Source organism: Mus caroli, chromosome 12 (genome assembly GCF_900094665.2).
Source record: "Mus caroli chromosome 12, CAROLI_EIJ_v1.1, whole genome shotgun sequence".
Classification (NCBI taxonomy): domain Eukaryota; kingdom Metazoa; phylum Chordata; class Mammalia; order Rodentia; family Muridae; genus Mus; species Mus caroli.
Window position 1 is genome coordinate 54,852,079 of NC_034581.1, and position 5,717 is coordinate 54,857,795.

The window sequence follows — 5,717 nt, forward strand, 5'->3', positions numbered from 1 at the left end:
CCTAGGCAAATGGATGGAACTGGAGGGTATCATCCTGAGTGAGGTAAACCAATTACAAAAGAACTCACATGATATGTACTCACTGATAAGTGGATATTAGCCCAGAAACTTAGAATACCCAAGATATAAGATACAATTTGTGAAACTCATGAATTTCGGGAAAAATGAAGACCAAGGTGTGAATACTTTGCCCCTTCTTGGAATTGGGAGCAAGGAACCCATGGAAGGAGCTACAGAGACAGAGTTTGGAGCTGAGAGGAAAGTAGGGACCATCTAGAGACTGCTGTACCCGGGGATCCATCACATAACCCGCCTCCAAACGCTGATACCATGGCATACACTAGGAAGATTTTGCTGAAAGGCCTGATATAGCTGTTTCTTGTGAGACTATGCTGGGGCCTAGCAAACACAGAAGTGGATGTTCACAGTCAGCTATTGGATGGATCACAGGGCCCCCAATGGAGGAGCTGGAGGAAGTACCCAGGGAGCTGTGGGTATCTGCAACCCTATAGGTGGAGCAACAATATGAACTAACCAGTACCCCCCCAGAGCTCGTGTCTCTAGCTGCATATGTATGAGACGATGGCTTGGTCGGCTATCAGTGGAAAGAGAGGTCCATTGGTCGTGCAGACCTTATATGCCTCATTACAGGGGAACTCCAGGGCCAAGAGTTGAGAGTTGGTGGGTGGAGGAGTGGGTGAGGGAGGGTGTGGGTGACTTTTGGGATAGCATTGGAAATGTAAATGAAATAAATACCTAATAATAAAAAAGAAAAAAACCAGTATTACCTATTTTCTCTTGTATGTGTGAGTATTTGCCTGAATGCATGTCTGTTCACAACTTGTCTCGTGCCCATGATGGCCAGAAGAGGGTGCTGGATCCCTTAGAACTGTACTATTGGTTGAGAGCTGTCCTATATGTGCTCCGAATGGAACCCAGGTCCTTTGGAAGAGCAACCAGTGCTCTTCACCATAAGCCAACTTTCCAGCCCCTACAAAAATGTTTTAAAAAGTAGATTTATAATAGCATTTTTAAAATATAATATTGGCTGAAGAGAACCAGTGTTGACAGAGTCAGTAGTCATAGAAGAAAGACAGTGTACTTTGAAGATTACATACAACTTCAGTGTACTTGAAATTTCTAAGGAAATGTTTTGATATATTCCAAGGCACACAATTGAAAATGATAATACATTTTCCTTTTCTTTTTAACTCAGAAACATTTATAAAAATTTAAGTTAAATTCTCATTCCAATGACATTGAAGTACTTTACCTCTTTCAGGAGGCAATTTATTCATAGCTAAATGATTGCTTAAATATCAAACTTTGATTTTCATTTTTTACTTATTAGTTAGTAAAGCAGCTAATAAACTTATTTTAAAAATGCATTAACTGATATGACTTGACATTTTATAATGATCTTCTATCTTTTATATTAGAAGTAATAAAATTATATATATATATATGTATATGTATATTTTCTGGTAAAGCTGTTAAAGAAACTGACATTATACTAAATAGTTTTAACATTTTTTAGCTCTGTTTTTCTTTTGATGTGGAGAGAGTTGCCACAAAAGAGACCTGACACTTAATTGATGGTGAGGTGCAAGGTGGTTGGTTGAGTTTCCTTTCTGGAGAACTCTGAGAGACTTGTATACACTTGCACTTTTGAGTGATTTTAAAGAATGCTCCTGTTTTTCACTGCACGTCTCGAACTGCAATTCACGGAATGGGGCGTCCTTATGGGATGCTACATGAAGATCGTCATTGATATTTTATTAAAGATTTGAAAGTTTGTGCTTTTGATTCTCTTTCTTCCCAAGCTCTGAGTTGAAAGTAATTTGAGAGCTAAACAAAAGGCTCTGCAGGGACTTTTCAGCTTGGTGGCTTACCAATAACGTTTTGAAAAACCTTATTCTTATTAAGCACTACAGTTTTTCATTAGATTTCAATAGCCCTTTTTCTGCCTGACACTTTTTAAGTAACTGATTTGTACAACTGGAGCACTACACTTTGCTGTGGCTTAATATTAATCGTCTATCTTAGCACAGGCAAATAGCATTTAAAGCACGCTTTGAGGCACATTGCCGTGAAGAACAGCCTTATCAGTGATGCAGAGAAATGATGTTGAAGTGACATTAATTCTTTAATGAAATTCTGTTGGGGAACCTTATAATGGTTCCGTATTTTTTTTTCCTTTTGGGAAAAAGATTCCCAAGTTATGTTTTTGACATTCTTTCGGCCCATACACTTTTAGATTGCTCTGCTTAATTCAAAATAAACTGATGTCTTAGCACCTTAAAGTTTAGTACTAACAGTTTCCAATCACATTCTTTCTGAAAACCTTCTTGGACATTTTGCTGTGATCACCATATGTTTTGCAGATTTCTCACAAAGAGATTATCTTAAGCTTAAAATTCTTCTGATCCGTTTTAATTTCTTGACCCTGTGCACTGCACATTTGCCTGTCCTTTTAAGTCAGTCTAGAGCTGCATTTAGAATTCTTTTAATTTGACAGAAGTTTGTTGTTTAGAAGTTAATTTTCAAAGATAGACGTGAAGCTGAGTTTGTGGAGCGTCCACACAGCAATTGCACAAGGTCTGGGGATCAATTCCCAGCACAAAAACAAGTATCAGATAGTTTTTGGTTGTCAGATTCAGCAAATTAAATAGATGAATGGTGTATTTTTTTCTCTGTGTCTTTCCCTGATTGGTCCTCTAGTCTTTCAGAGAGCCTACATATTTGTTATTGGCTTAGGAATGTCGTGGGATTATGGTAGTCCTGGCCTTTTGTCAAAATCTCAGTGGCATTTTCATTGAGTAGTGCTTCATCACTGGTCCATTTGGTCACTGGTTGTCTAACAGTGCTGAGACAGCAATAGTTTACATTTTCCTTTTAAATTAAGTTTCATGTGATACTGTGGCCATCGGTATGGCTTTCTGCTCTATACAGTATGGTTGGATTTTCCCAGGTAGGTTCTTTTTAAATGTATGTATTTACATCTCAAATGCTGCACCCTGGTCTGGTGTCCCCTCCAGGGTTCTTCCCCCATTACCTCTTTCTTTTGCCTCTGAGAGGGTGCTCCCCTGGGTATCCTCCCTCCCTGGTGCATCAAGTCTTTGCAGAATTAGGCACATCCTCTCCCAGTGAGGTTAGACAAAGCAGCCCTCTTCTGCAGCATATGAATGCATTAAAAATGGGCAAAGACTTCATAGATATTTCTCAACAAAAATTACACCAATAACAACTAAACACATAAAAGGATACTCATAATTAATTACTAAAGAGATATATAGAAACCACAGGAATATAGAACTTGACATATGTAAAGATACTGACAGAATTTAGAGAAATTGGAACCTTGTACAATAGTGTAAATGTGGTATGTGTAATTCTGATTTTAAATGTTAAGCACAGAGGTGCCAGCCCACTTAACAATTATCCTTCTTGGTATATGAGTCCCCCCCAAAACTGAAACTAGATGTTAAGCAAAAACTGGCACACAGATACTCAAGAATTGTACTATTCACAAATCCAAATAGTAAAAACAATTAACTAATCAGTAACTGATAAATGGGAATACAAAAGAATACTGTTCAGCCATATAAAAGAATGAAATAGTAATGTGTACTTCAGCATGAACCTTGAGGACAAAAAAGGGAGAAGCCAGACTCAAAGACCTGGATTGCTGGTTGACTATTTGGATGAGATATGCAGAATAGGCAGCACAGAGATAGAAAGTGGGTTGGTGTTTATCAGGGTTTGAGGGAGAGAGGAAATGGGGATTGACTGGTCATTGATTCAGAAGCTTCCACTTTTATTGGTCAATGCTATGTTTTGGCAGTGATAAATATGGGTATTTAAACCACCTGTACCTCCAGTGTTAGTCTCCAAAGAAATTCACCCTCCGTGAAAGTACAAAGTTTTCAACCTTTAGTCAAGATTCTGTTCATCATTTGAGATCTAGAACTCATCCAACAAAAAGTGTTGTCTTAACTGGTGCTCCAGTGAATTTGAAGTTGGGTGGTCCTCAACTAACCCTAGAATACAAATTAGGCCCAGATTCACGTCTTTGCTGTATACGTTCCTAGCCTGTGGAACATATTGATCTTTCTTCAGTCAACAGCAGAATGCCTTCCTTTCAGACACCAGCTATCCATCTCGATAGGAAATTACCTGTCTGATAAGTTTTGTCTAAAATGTAGTGGAGACAAATGATGTTCTACAGGGAAGATCTAAGTAAGCAGACTGCAGATCTTTTAGCAATGAAATCCTCAATTCAAATAAAATTCTGCACTCAACTACAATATTTAAAGTAGTGTTTTATTTGTACAAATTTAGTTTGATTCATGTTTACAGAAAATAAAATTGTTCAGATGTTTTCTCTCAGACTTTCAATGGATAGTTATAGTATCACCTGTAGCCACTTTAGTCTGGGTAGGTAATTTGTTACTGTGTTTTGGCCTTTGTTAAAATGAAGACAATTCTAAGTCACAGAGAAAATTACTCTCAAATAGTATAAGTGTTATAATGGCTGTTACAGGTATGTGAGATTCTAACAGACATATTTGGAAAATATTTTGTTTTTGTTTTTCATTAACTTATTTATTTATTCACTTTACAGCCTGATCAGAGCTCTCCTCCCTACTCTCCTTCTAGTCCCACCCTCACACACTCCTCCCGTTCTCAGACAAAGGGAAGTTCCCCATGGGTACCAACCTGCCCTGGCAAATCAAGTCGCATCAGGACTAAGCGCATCCTCTCTCACTGAGGCCAGACAAGGTAGCCGAGCTCAGGGGAAGAGACCCAGAGAAAGTCAAAGTTTCCAAGACAGCTCCCACTTCAATTGTTAGGGGACTCACATGAAGACAAGATGCTCATCTGGTACAAATGTGGAGGGAGCCTAGGTCCAGCCCATGTGTGCTCTTTGGTTTATGGTTCAGTCTCTGTGAGCTCCCATGAACCTGGGTTAGTTGACTCTTCTTATAGGTCTTCTTGTGGTGTCCTTGACTCTTCCACCTCTTTCAATCCTTGTCCCCACTCTTCCACAAAGCTCCCCAAGCTCCTTCTAATGTTTATTGGTTTCCATAAACTGCTGGATGGTGTCCCCTTCCCTTCACTGGGAGCCCTGCTTGGGTAAGGGAGGTGACCCCTTCAATCTCCATATCCCCCTCTGCTAGGATTCTCAGCTAGGACCACTCCTATAGACTCCTGAGAGCCTTTCCTAGGTCCTCAGCTAGTACCAGAGATGTTCCTCCCCTCAATTTCTGTCCCCTCTACCAGCTCGCTCCCACACTCTCCCTCCACACCTGCTTTCTCCATATCTGATTCCCATCCTTGTTCCCTTCCCCAACCCCTCCCCACCTTCTCTCCAACTAGATCCCCTTCTGAGTGAGTTTCAAGCATCCTCCGTTGAGCCCTCCTTTTGTTACTTCGCTTCTTTGGGTCTATAGATTGTAGCACATTTATCTTGAACTTTATGATGAATATCCACTTGTAAGTGAGTAATTACCATGTGTGTCTTTCTATCCCGAGCTTTTGTCCCCGCCGGCAAGAACACACTCAGGACAACCGGAATCTTCTGCAGCAAAGCTTTATTGCTTACTTCTCAGGAAGATCCCGACCCCAGAAAATGGAGTCCCTTATATAGCACTCAGCCATGACGTTTCAGCACCTGATGTGGCGTGACAGCTCTTGATTCGTTGCTCGCTCATCAC